Source organism: Phalaenopsis equestris, unplaced genomic scaffold, assembly GCF_001263595.1.
Source record: "Phalaenopsis equestris unplaced genomic scaffold, ASM126359v1 Scaffold000128, whole genome shotgun sequence".
NCBI classification, from domain to species: domain Eukaryota; kingdom Viridiplantae; phylum Streptophyta; class Magnoliopsida; order Asparagales; family Orchidaceae; genus Phalaenopsis; species Phalaenopsis equestris.
The window spans coordinates 63,151-78,028 of record NW_018164570.1 but is presented as its reverse complement, the minus strand read 5'-3'; positions in this window follow the sequence as shown (position 1 = coordinate 78,028).

Sequence of the window (14,878 nt, the reverse complement as noted above, 5' to 3'; positions counted from 1 at the left end):
ATGGAACCTCTCTAACCTCTAGGGCCTTTCTAACATCCAGGACCTTTCAGGCTCTCTAGGACCTCTTAATTTTCGGCCAAAATGTTCTTTTAAAGTTGTGGATGAGCTTTCCCAAGAGTTGCCTAAGCATCCCTTTAAAATTTGGCCTTATCTGAAGCTTGAGTAGGCATAACCGTCGATCTCGCCGTCGGCGGCCTCGAGGGCACCGTCGGCGGGCTTCTGAAGAATTTGTCCTGTAGTCTCGGGAAAAACTCGTCGTCAACGGGGTTTGAATTTGTCCTGTAGTCTCGGGAAAAACTCGCCGTCAACGGGGTTTAGGGCGCCGCCCGTGGGCTCGTCTATATCCTTACATTTTCGCTCCAAATTTGCTCCTTTTTGTATATTTTTTCTCTAATGACTCTAATTCATCATTCCTGCAACAAAACATCAAAAATACATTTCTTTAAAGTGCAATATCATTAAAAATAATATAAAATATATATGAAAATCTCAACATATTTTTTTTTGTCAGACGCCGGTTCAAATTCCCAAGAAGATGTTAACCGGCAAAAAGAAATAGTGGTATGAATAATTGTTAGAAGTTTTGTGACCCTACAGATAACATACACAACTTCAATGCAATCTATTCCATAAGCTCTTGTGTATGGATCTGAGACCATGCTTCCTCTAGAACTACAGCTCCCATCACTCAGAATCACGGCCAAGAATAAAATTTTAACAGAAGAAAATGCAAAGCTCTTACTTGAAGAACTTGACAGCTCGGAAGAAAAATGCTTGATGGCATAACAGAATCTGAAATATCCAACAAAGATGACACAAGCTCACGACAAATTAGTTAATCCAAGAACATTTCGGGTTAATGACTTGGTACTTATTCTACAAAGACCTATTCTTGCACATCACAAAATATGAGGCATATTTTGACCTACTTGGGAAGATCCTTTCATCACGGATAAAGTATTCTTTGGAGGATTTTACCAATTTGTGAATTTCCAAAGAAAATGTCATATGCTTTCAGTCAACAAACGATATTTGAAGAGATTATTTTTTTTTTTAGGTTTCTCCTCAAGCTACTTCCCACTCAATATTTTTCTTTTAATCACTCTTTTTCTTGCTTTGGGATGTGTATTTCAATCCTTAGAATAATTTTTAGGATGATTACGATATCTAGATAGGCCTTTAATAGTTATGAATTCCACTATTATCTTCCTAAAGCATAACTTACCACATTACTCTACTTTTAGATTTTTAAAAATAGTATTTTAAGTGTAGCTCAATTCTTATACTGTGTATACCTAAGGATACATAGTTTTACAAATATATATCTCTTTTCAAAAATGAATGACAAAATCATTTTTCAAAGATTGGACTACAAGTTAACTAAACACTAGTCTAGTCTCATTTATGTAGAATTTAAAATAAAAGATATTATTTCTTTCCTTTTTCAAAATTGCAGCAATTACAAGTTAGCACCACATACCTCAAATCCATTTTTAAAACACAACAAATTTAAATATAAGTTATTGAGGATAAATAAATTTAAGCTTTTAAAAGATTTTTCTCCCCTCCCCCAAACTTAACTTTTAGCATATTAAGCAATGTAAAAGGAAAGATCATCCATCTTCCAAAGGTAGCAGATTTATACTAGCTGCTACATACTACTTTTCAAAGTGGGCAAAAGTAGTACTACTGAGAGAGGACAAAGCTCATCACGTCCTACAAATTTTTAAGAATAGATTATATATAGATTTGGTATCCCTAGGAGGATGATCTAAGACAATAGTTATGCATTTAAAAAAATAAAGATGAATAACTTTATCAGAAGACATGAGATAGATTGGGTATATTCTACAACTTGTTATCCAAAGGAGAACAGTCTAGTCAAATATTTTAACACGACACTGATTCAAATTCATAAGAAGTTCTTAGCTGACAATAAGAAATAGTGGTATGAACAGTCATTAAAAATTATGTGAGCCTACAGAATAACATACACAACTTTAATGCAATCCACTCCATAAGCCCTGGTGTATGGACCTGAGACCATGCTTCCCCTCGACCTAGAGCTCCCGTCACTCAAAATCATGATCAATAATAAAATTACAACTTAAGAAAATGCAAAGCTCTTACTTGAAGAACTTAACAGCTTAGAAGAAAAATACTTGATGGCAGAACAAAATCTGAAACTATTTCCAGCAAAGAAGATACATGCTCGCGACAAATTTGTTAATCCAAGAACATTCCAGATTAATGACTACAAAAACCTATTCTTACACATCACAAAATATGAAGCAAATTTGAACCTACTTGGGAATATCCTTTCTTCTTGGAGAAAGTATTTTTGGAGGATCTTGCCAAGATGTGAATTGCCAAGGAAAATATCATATGTTCTCATTCAAATGACGATATTTGAAGAAATATTGTAGATCTTGATGTTTAAAAACAAAATTTAAGATAAAAAATTGTTCTTTAAATATTGATGTTGTGCTTTTATGTAACTGAGCCCAATGTCAAAATAATAAAGCACATTTCACCAATTTTGGAAAAATCACATGATCTGATCTTTCATGAATATCTATTTAGAGCTTAGGATTTCCTTTGAATTAGGGTTAACTAGAACCCAAAGAAGGAATCGTAATAGATGGATTCAAAAAATATATTAAAGAGTAGAGAATAAGAAGTCGAAAGCCCTTATAGAGGATTCAATACATTGTACTCCGCAGTATGAATTCCTAGAGTACACCCTTGAAGATGCATTATCAGAGTTTGTCATGAAAGACTAGTATTTTGAGTCCATGGACAATTACAGGCTATAGAGTACACTCTAAATGATATATACTCAAAGTATGTAGTAAAGAAGATACTATCCAAGGGACACACCAACAGATGGAGCCTCAGTTGTGGAGCCATGTGTACCACAGTTTATGCAAAAATTAAAGCCCATGTGGATGATTTTTTTAGTATGAGCTGGAAAATTTTCAAATGATGAAGAAACAAAATTTCAAGCACTTCCAATGAGTACAAATAAAGTACATCAGCATCCTTGAAGTCCTGAAGCTTCACATAAATGTCTTATCTAACTATGAGCAAGATAACATCATCAACTGTGTCTATGAGATGAGAGCTTGAGGCAGAGCTGGCTATCTGAGACAAGAAAATGGATGAAGGGAAAGGGAAGGATCATGATCCAGCGTGGTTATTGCTACAACTTTGTCATTAATAAAGAAGGTAATCCTCTAGGGATTATCTAGCATGATAAAGTGGATCGAATACCTCTATTATTTAAAAAAGATGATAAAAAGGATGGTCCCTTGACATGTGCTACTAGTTGATTGTATGTTGAATAGCTACATCATTAATATATACTAAAAAGGGGGTTGTATTCCACCTCACATCAACCATCATGACTTCTTGAAATCCATTTGCACGGTGTCATTCATCAACTAGTGCAACGAAATGTTCATAATGAAACTATAGATTGTAGGCCTCGATGAATTTAGAGGACCAGTGAAGATTCTCTTGCTTGTGGAATCAGGCATAGTACTTAAGAGAAATGGGGTTGATGTTTCCAAGCATTGTATTTTAGTGGTGCCCTACCAAAGGATCTCCATAACTTTTTTATGTATGGATGAGAACAAGGTACCCTACAAATACTAATTGAATCCATAACTACAAGGGTTGCAACCCCTTGAGCTATGATAATCTTGAAAATAACACATTTTCAATGTATACTTGAAGGAGTTTGGTTGATCTCCTTTGATCATTTATTGAGTTCTGAATAGTACCTTCAAATAAGGTTATTTTCACATAGCTTCTGATACACAGATTGACAGTTAATATACAGTAATGGTTGATACATGATATACAGATAACGATATGTAGTATTGATACACAACATGTGAATGATACATGGATTTTGATATGCAACTGATACATGCAGTTGATATACAATGTGTGATTGATATACATTGAAACATTGTCATTCAGATGATACACATATGTTCTTATACAACTGATACACCAATTTTGATTACATGATGCTTTCTTCAAGATGAAGATATAGAAATTTTTATTTTTCTATATTGATGGTATATCAATCATCAGATTGATTTGTATTCATTTTTCAAGATATCAATGAAAAAAGATTTTTCTTTTTTGAAATTTTTTTTTAACAATCAACTGCCTACAGCTTATTTGATATAAGATAACACGATTTATTGAAATTTCAAATAATTGGGTATTCCCTAGTATAAAAAAAGAGTTGATGAACTAAACAAGCAAATAAATAAATAAACAAAATAATAAAATAATAAAACAAAACAAAATAAAATAAAATATATTGTTAAAAAGAGAATAAACATTAAAAAAAGGAAAATAAGAGAGAAACCAAATGAAAATGAACAAAATAATATTAAACTTAAAATTAAAAATCAAAACAAAACATAAATGTACAAAATAAAATAAATGTCTGAAATAAACACAAAATAAAAAACAAAACCAAATAAACAAATATAATAACATTTAAATTTTTTTTAAAATTAAAATTCAAATATAATAAATTCTTTTTTGTACCTCGCTAGGTTGAATTCTTTTCAATCTTTTGCTAGTGTCCTCGTTCCTCTACCAGGATTATTTTTCATAGAAACTCTTAGTTCTTTGCCTCATGGCGAAGGGTTTTTAGCTAGTTTTATTCTATAAGACCCCACCACCCATTTGCACATTCTTTCTCAAATCCATAACTTCAAATCACTCTTAAGGTTTAGCTGCAATACCCCCTTAAATAGATTAAGACATCATTCTCCTCAACTAGTTTTAGATTGGGTGTAAGTTCACATTTGCAGTGAAGCCTGATCTGATTTATTCACTCTGTTCACATCTTAGGTTGGATGTGAGTCTTCAGGCTTTCCATCCTAATGTGCTCAAATTTAACAAATCTTCTTGAGGTTTAGGTTTAGTTATAGCATAATACATCTTATTCCTTGATTAGTTCTCAGATTGGAAGTGAGACCATGTGTTTTCCTTCCTAATCTGATCACCCAGCTAGTTTTAGATTGGGCATTGACAGTAAAGACAGATATTGACAGCGAAGTCCGATTTAATTTACTCACCATGTTCACCTTTAAATTGGATGTGAGTCTTTGGGCTTTTCATCCTAATATGATAAAGTATATCAAATTTTCTTGAGGTTTTGGTGCAAGTCTCTCATACGTCATCCTATATTTTGATCATCTCTTAGGTTGAATTTGAGTCCCCAAACTTTTCTTCCTGGTCTAATCACCTCAACTAGCTCCCAAGTTGGATGTGAGTCCATGTGCTTTCCTCCCTGATCTAGTCACCATGTTTACCTTTTAGGTTGGATGCGAGTCCTTGTGCTTTCAATCCTAATGTGATCTGGTATCCTCAAATAATTTTTTGAGGTTAGTTGTATAGCCTCCTTAAATGAATTAAGGCATCATTTTCATTAATCAGCTCTTAGTTCGGATGTGAGTCCCCGTGCTTTTCATTCTAATCTGATCAACCTGACTAGTTCTCAGGTTGGACGTGAGTCTTCATGCTTTCCTTCCAAATCTAGTCACCTCGTTAATTCTTAGATTAGATGTCGGTTCTCAATGCTTTCCAATCTTAAAGTGTTTTGGTATCTTACATTTATTTCTTGAGCTTTGATGTAAGACCCCCTTAAATGAATTAATGTATTCTTTCCTCGATCCAATTTGTGGATAAATGTGAGTTCCGATGCTTTTTATTCCAATTGATCTTTTGATTATCTTTCAAAATAGATGTGATTCCATGTGCTTTCATTCATCTTCTTAAGATGGTTCTTTTTTTAGAAATCCTTGTCCACACTCTAATCATTCTAAATCTTTTCTAAAATCTAAATAATCATTTTTTAATAATCAAATAATCAAATCTTCTCTAGGCATTTTCACCTAAAATTCCCAATAGGAACTTCCAATAATTCTTTTTCTAAAAATTCCAAAATAGATTCAAAATTAACAAGCAAAAATAAACAAAACAAAGTGAGCTCACAAGTTCAAATTGCAAACTCAAATCTCAAACTCAATTACTTCAAATCTAGCTTTTAATTCATTTTAAGAATTTTTAATTGGATTCTTTTGGATCTTGCTAATTAGTTCAGTCCTTGCCAATAAGTGTGATATATTTGTTCAGTACAATATACCTATTACGGGTCTATTTGTTGACCTCATATTTTGCATGAGGTGTATCTTTCTATACTTCTCTCTAGAACTCGGGACTTATCTTTAAGTTTTCTTATAGGCATTCCTAGATAACTAATGATTCATCCAGTCCCTAAACTAGAAATTCAAGCAAAATCTTCAATCATTTTAGTTTCATGTACTTAAATTTAATCCCTAACAGTTTATTGAGTGGATTGAATTTAAGTCATTGAAGCATAATTGAGTTCTTATAGGCTTGGAGATGCCTTTAAGCTATCGTTTCACCTTGAAAATTAGGTCTTTGGCTTGGTCTTCCTTGGACCCTTTGTCAATATCTTTACAATTCATTTTTTGGTTTAAGGAGAGCAGCTTTTGTATGGTTTTTGCTTTGAACCATGATTAAATTCATTATTAAAAGTGAAATAAAAAAGGGAAATAAAAATTAATAATACAATCAAATCCAAATTCAAAATGAAATGGAATCAAAACCATTAAAATTCAAAACTCAAAATTGAAGCATAAAGTTGTAAAACTGATGAAATTGAAAAAAATTGAAGTCAAACTTATCAAACTTCAATCCCATTTCAAAACATGATAAAAATTCATTTCTGAAAAGAAAATTGAAAATAATTTAAATCAAAATTAATTGAAATAAAATGGACCCGCATATAATAAAATAATGAAATCACAAACAAAATCAAATCAAATAAATTCAAAATAATAAAAAGTAATTCCAATCATTAATTCATTATTAAAATCCTAATAAATTTTTTTTAAAAAATATATATAAAATAAAACAAAATCACTTCACATACTCACAGCATTTTAAAAACCAAACACTAATCACTTCACATATTCTGCACTTAACCCAAAACACACCCAACACTAAACTCACCGCTTAAGGCTCTTTCACTCTCAACCACCAATCACAAGTGTCACAATCCAATTAACTTAAATCCCAAGCCAATTTCCACCCACTTTAAAATAAATTAAACTCATCCCGAGCCAATTCCAAAACCAACCCAAATGAGCCAAACCCAAGCCTTCATTCAAGCCACTTTAATGCTCACACCAAGCTTCCAAGCTCTTCCCAGCCTCAAGCCAAGATCAAGCCACCATAAGCTCGCCTTGGCCTCTCCTTCAAGCATACTTATGGTTCATTCCAAGCAACCAAGCTCATGCAATTTAAAACAAAACATCTTCTCATGATTGAGTTTGGACTTTGCCTGAGCCATCCATGTGCAAATCACTCATTAGTCATTCTCCAACCAACCTAACTAATATAACCACTATCAATCCAAAATCACCAAAGCTCGACCATATGCTCCACCTCTTGCACACCAAGTTTGGCCATCCATGTGGCAAATTCCCATTAAATGCAAGAACTGACTATGTCATGTCATCATGGTACCAATTATTGGTACCTAGAACCTTTATTCACACTCCGTAGCCTCCTCCAAAACCGATAAAAATCCCTTGGGCTTCCCTTGGTGAAGTTGTTCATGACTTGTTGAAATCCATATAAAACCTCAATACACTCCCTCCAATCAACTTTGAGCTTTGCCTAAGTCCCATAGTTAGCCTACCATTCCATTCTCGAGCCAATCCTCCATTAATTTTACAACTCAAAACAAGAACACCTTCGATTACCCCAAAAAACCACTTAATTCTCCAAACCGAAGCCTCCACGAGCTTTCTTGAGCCATAAAACTCATTCCTCAATCTAATTCCCATCAAACCGAGCCTTCCAACCCTTGTTAGACCAACTTGAGCCACTTTTTTTTAAATTCTTGGAAGGAGCTCAAGGAATCCAAAATTTAAGCAAGATGAGTGTGTGCAGACTCAAAGAAACGACTCTAGAGTTACCAATTTAGTGGATCATCTCAACCATTAAAGTATAACTCAAAATCTTAGTATTAAGATTTTGGTAGTGAACCTCCATAAAAGAAACTTTAGTTTCATGAACTTTTTTTTCCATAAGATTGAACGTAGGGAATGAATGATCCTTTCAGATGGAAAGGATCATAAAAAGCTAGGTGTGATCACATGGATAATATAAAATTGTGCAGACGGCTTAAATTATCGTCTCGTTTAGAACGATGATCGAATTTGGCCATTTTATTTTAATGGATTTAGACGGCCATGATCTACCTAAACGAACTGTAGAGTGCCTTTGTGTGTGTTAGATTCTCATTGAGTAATTCTACAATTATGACCCATCCAATCAAAAAATACAGCGTAGCTAAGTGAACCAGCTGTGAGATGACGTGTGTAAAGCAATTGGACTGTGTGGCTAAGGTGGCATCCAAGTTATTGTTTCCTATTTAAACATTTTAAATAAACTAAATATGTAAATCAAAACTTTAAAAATTCATAGAACTTTGGGCTGTCAGAGGATTCAGGGTACTAAAGGGCTTTTAAGATTAGGGGTTAAAGACTTAGAAGTTTTATAGGGTTTCAAGATCCGTATGGCTTTGAGGTGTTAAAGAGTTTAAAGATGTTCTAGGGCAGTAAGGTGTTGTAGGGCTTCAGAGAACTATAATAAAAAAAGGGGTCCATGAAGATTAATCATAACCTGTATTTTTTAGTCTACATACTAAATTATTGAATTAATTATGGCATAGCATGATCAAAAAACCTTTGGAGATTCCTAAATTTTTCAACAGTTAAACTCAAGAATGAGACTAAGAGGCATGATTGACTTAAGTCTGCTAATCAAATAGTTCATACTTTATTAACTATGGCACAGTAGAGAGAGTGAATTTATAAGTATTTATATGGAAATAGATACGAATTTTAATATTTTTATGATGAAATGAAAGAAAGCCACTTGTTGAATTATTTATAATCTAAGCCTACCAATTAAGGGGTTGATCTACTAATCAATTGTGGGCAATAAAGTCAACCAACCCAAAATATTTCTAGCATCCTACATAAGATTAGACTATGCTAAGAAAGGGTGAAGGGGGTGGATCATAATCTAGGTAGTTGTTGGCATCATTTTTGGCTCAATTTGGCATCAATACTTCTTTCCAATGCCAACGACCTCCCTTATATTCCCACAACAAATGCCTTGTTCCTTTCAATTAGAAGGATTTGATATTGTTGGCCTTTTACACAATATTGTGATGCTAACAGGTCTTTAAATGGTGTCAAAACGCCACCTTCCGCGCTTAAGATTTAGATTTGCTTATAGCTGCATTTAATATTGTGTATAATGTATCAATCTAAGAAACTTAAACTCGTATCGCTGTGTTGGCTCCTAGAATCGCACTGCTTCATCAATCATATTTATGGCTAAACTTATTTCTTTGTGCTTCATCAATCATATTTATGGCTAAACTTATTTCAAGTTTAACGTAAAATGAGTTAACTATATTTAACTAAGTCTTATCTTTGTACCATGGTGTCAAGAAAAGTACCACCACGCCCAATGAAATAGACCAACATTCACCCCACATTTTGGGTGTGACATAAATGGCATGAATCAAGTTTGACCAAGTCTACTCTCAACGGTACAACATAGAGGTTGAGCATCACAATGCTACATTAATTAATTAATTAATGTGATTGTTTATAAAGAACAAAAAATTGGATAATTTTCTTATGTGGTCTAACCAAGTTAGAGGCTAACTCTACACACCAAAACTTTTATAAATAGGGTTCAAAGGTGAACTAGTTTATCTCCTGAATCTATTTCTATTTTCTCCCTTTCCCTCACATTTCTCCTCTTCTCAATTAACTAAGAAAGAGATGGTTCCCAGAGGATCAAAAGGAAAGAGACAAGTGATTGGGGGCTATGGTGCTCACCATTTCATCAGCGTCGAGGTGTAAAAAAAGCTCCCTTGCTCACCATAAATTGCTACCAGAGCAGAGATTCTTAAACACGGGTGGCTTAGTTGGGCACACCATTATAATCTGGTTTTGAATCCTTTGTAGTCAAACTAGACATTGTCGTGGTTTTGGTAGTTTGTGAGTTTTTGGCAAATTCCAAAGAACAAACGAACTATTGTGCCTATGTCAAGGGGAAGCAGGTCCCCTTAAGCAGATATACGATCAATGCTATATACAGCTTGTCTGAGTATTTTGTTGATCGCTATATTGAATTCCTCGATGAGATATCCAATTATAACATGGTTCAGTGGTATTTAATGCAGTTTAGGTTTGGAATTCACTAAAAATATTGGAAGGGAAACATCTTAAACCTTCCAGCCAAAGCTCTCACCCATGAATCCAAGGCTTGGTATTTCTTCATTTATTTCAGGATGTTACCTAACTCACACATGAGCAAGGAAATGTAGGATTAGACAACATCAATTTATGCCATCAAAAGGAATGCACGATTGATATCGATCGTGTTATCTAGGGCTCTATTGAGTATATGACCCAAGGTGGCATGACCGTGGGGATCGGTCAACTAACACTCATTTATGATTTGCGTGTCAAAGTGGTATTCTCAGAAAGTAAGAGGGAATAGCATATGGCTCACGAGCATGTGATCACGAAGGCTAGCATACGCTCCTATAAGAGGTAGGGGAGCTCGCACCTCTTTTCCCTCCTGCTTCTTCCTTTAGGCTTCGCTTCTTGGCCGAGCAAATTTGGGAGCTTTGAGATGATGACTCCTCTCTAAACTGTCAAGTCAGCCAAATTGATCGTTAACATCAGCAGTAGTTCATCTGGTCAACTCGCATTTTTGGGTAGTACCTCATGGCCAGCCAATTAAGCTTCCCTGAACCTCCTCTCTACACTCTTAATTTGGAGGTTGGGTCTAGTTGCACAGTGAAAGGCAACAAAGATGATTAAGATGCAAGAGAGGACATGGGAGTGGAGTATTAAGCCCCTTTTACTAGTTTTTCTTATATGTTTTTGTTTCCTTTAAGCAATGATTTTCAAAATGCATGTAAAAGCTTTTATATCAAAAAAATTATTGTTTTGTTGTATTCATCTTATTATGGACATTTTAGCATTCATGTAATATTTTGTGGTTGTATTGAAACATTTTTACCATGCACAAAAAATATTAAATTTTAGCTTACTATTGTGGCTCCACTATGTCGCGCCATTGTGTCATGCCACTAGAGCCTTAGTGTTGCGCTTTAAGTACCATGCCATCGAGCATACCAGAATAATTGCTCTAGGATTATAGAACTAGCACTACAACATTATTGTCGAGCGCCACAACACCTATGAGTGGTACCACCATGCTAGAGGCTCAAGGCCTCAACCTTAGGATTCTTTCTTGATTGATTTTATTTGATACATTGATAGTGTCATGATGCCAAGGCCTGGTGTTGTATTACTATCAATGATGATTTTCATATCCATAAAGCCATGATGTCACTTAGCAACACCACAAAGTGACACATGGCGATAAAGTCAACTCCCACAAATCTGAGGCTGGCAACTGATTGGTGGATGTATTGATGACTATTGAGTTGGCATCAACCATGTCAGTGTTGTCATAATGCCACTTATGACTAACATCATATGTTGAAAGATGATTCTCATTTAATATGTGTTAGTGCAACACAGTGCGATAACTGTCATATCCACTGATGTGGCACTTCCATGTCAGCAATGCCAAAGTTCCACTATATTGCAGGTACAGTGTAGGTGCTAAATGACATTCCTATCTAACATGCTTCAAAGGGTAGTAGCATGATTGCTATCTAGATGGCTGATGTGGCGCTGCTAGGTTAGCAGTGTTGCAGTCATGTTAGTAAAGCTGCAACATAACCTCTATCTGGGACCCATTAAATGATAAACCCCATTTTTTATATGACATGACACAATTGCTCTCTGGTCAATCAATGTGGCACTATCGTGTCAACAGTACCATAGAGGCCAGATCTAATATTGTGGCACTACACCTAATTTTTCTATTTAAGAGAGGTGGGTGTTGGATTTTTTCGCAGCTAAGCACCCCACCCCCCCTTCCTTTGGCCTTCTATGAGGAACTTTTAGAGATCACTAAACACTATAATAAATATGTAGTGATTAAAAAAAAATATCACATGTTGGCTTATCTAAGTAAATGAAGTGAATTATCTTATTATTACCAGATCCTTTAGAATTATTCCAAGCCTCTAAGTGAACTAATATTTGTCGTCAGTGTGACGGATATTAGTTCGCTTAGACGCTTGATATGGGACCAGACTTGATGATCCCATCAACAATCTTCGAGAATGCCCTTAGCCCATGCACTGCACGGCTTGCACTTAAATGTTGGATAGCCAATGATGCTTGGTGGTAATAATGTGCACTATGATGGAAATTTTTCTTATAGTGTCCTAGGAAGCATATCTACTTAACAAAGTCTTATGATAGGATAAATAAAAGTTTTGAGGAAGTCTAGGTGTATGCAACTATATCTTTTTGCTCTTACTTTTGTTATGTACATTTTAGTTTAATAAATTATACACGCGTCTAGGCCAATCTTGATGGCAAAATCTCAAAAGTGAACTAAATGCAAGATAATATTGAGGACGTTGACACATCATTCATATTTACGTATAAAATAAAATTTTGATTGTATATTGCAAAGTCCCAATATATTCGTAGAATTTATATAATCTATCATGTATATTATGTGTTTTAAAACTATATGATTTTACCAAATTTGTTTTACTATATCATCATTGGTAGTAATTTTCTTTCATGGGGTTCATAATATTTTTTTACTTTAATATAAAAGGAAGATAAAATCAATCATAAATATTTATTTTACTAAAATTTAATGCAAGGATTTTCTCCATGCCAAGATTCTAAGAAAATTAAACTCCTCTTGCAATTCATTAATGTGCAATCAAAATTTAACCAATTGTCTATTTGATGTTGTGATCAACATAGATCGACAAATTCCTTCTAGTGATATAAACAAATGCAATCCCTACCAGTGGCATGTTAGATTAATATATTAACTCACATTTGAAGGATTAAATAACTAAAAAAAATGTACATAGTCATGTTCACATCATAACCCTCATGATTAGGCTACTTGTGCTTTGGTGATAAGGTTATAAGTCTAGCTTCTTAATGATGATTATATGCTAAATTTATTTAGCCATGTCAAGCTTCTTAATGATGATTATATGATAAGCTTATTTAGCCATCATTGAGGTTCAATTTGTAAATCCCATCATACTTATTAGCATTGGGTTTATGTCCAATTCATCTTTCAATTAAGAACTCAAAATAAAAATATACAAACACCCTTCAATCCATTGTCTTACTTAATGTGTACTTTCAAAGCCCACAGTTCCTAATTTATTTAGTATTGTAAGGATAAAAAAAGATTCACCTTATTTATTAAAACACTATTTAGATTCCCAATGATTTACCTTATGTATCATTTGTCAATCAATCTTTCAAAACTAAATTTAATTTGAACATCCCTCATAATTAAGGTAAGCTAAACTTTTAGTACAAACAATACTAACCTTCTATATGGGACAGTTCTCTAGCTCAAGCATCTTTTTTTAATTTTTGGAAAAGCATGTATCATGGCCTACAAACTTAGAAATTGGATCACCTACTATATCAAAATGGTCATTATATTCCTTATTTTATGATCAATAGGTAGCAAAAGCCTTATAGAGTTACTTGCAAATCATATTTTCAATTATTTGTCACCCTCATAGTGATGACATTAGTCAAATTATTCACAATTGTGCTTGGGTTTTTGCTCTAAAACATCTTTGGTATTTGTTGTAATGGCCTAAAAATGGCCTTATTTTCTTCCCTTCCAAATTGGCATTGGCTTGATTAGCTTTGGCATAGAGAAACTATTCTCTCAAGGCTCATCATCTCATGGTTGGATGGCTCTTAGGAAGGCTTGAATAATGGCTCACACTCACTTTATTCAATATTGTAGGTTGCATGGTTGCTTGTCAAAGCAGAGAACAACTATTCTTAACACATGTTTAATTATCATTGTGAAAAAATATGAAGAAAAAACTATGGATTTCTTTAGGCTAATGGGAAGAAAAATATCACAAACTCATAGCATATTGAATGCTTCAGAGCTACAAAACAGCTTTAGAAATTATATGCCTTTTTCAATCTGATGATTTATAAGTTGTGCTCTGTAGCTTAATAATGGCTTTCATATTCTAAAAATGGAAATCAAAGAAGATTCATGCAGGATGCAGCTAAACCAACATCCTATCGACTAAAATATAAGTAAAGCTAAAGTTTGATGATTAATTAACATTTACAATACATGATTGATCAATTTAAGACAATAAATCATATCCCAAACTGCAAATAAATGAGTATTAATAGGAATTTAACTGAGCTGAATATATTTAGATGAGTAAAACATAAGAGGTAAAGCTGAAGTTTGATACTCAATAAACTACCGTAATGTCAATTTACGATTTTTAATATAATAAACAACTGTAATTAAAGCTGTGCGTTCATTAACTTAAACCAATTAAAAAAAACAAAATGGATCTACTTATATTTAGCTGAAATGATTCATTTTATTAAAAGCAGTATATTTTTTATTTAAATTAACATTTATTTAAAATTTCCATTCCAAGTTCAAACATATATATATATATATTTTCATAACTTAAAGCAGATAAATATATGTCATAAGCGGAATATATATATATATATATATAGATATATAGTGTTGCAAGCCCTGATCTATTGGTTTACGGGGTTAATTGTAAGTCCCCTCAGCGCATGGAAAACCG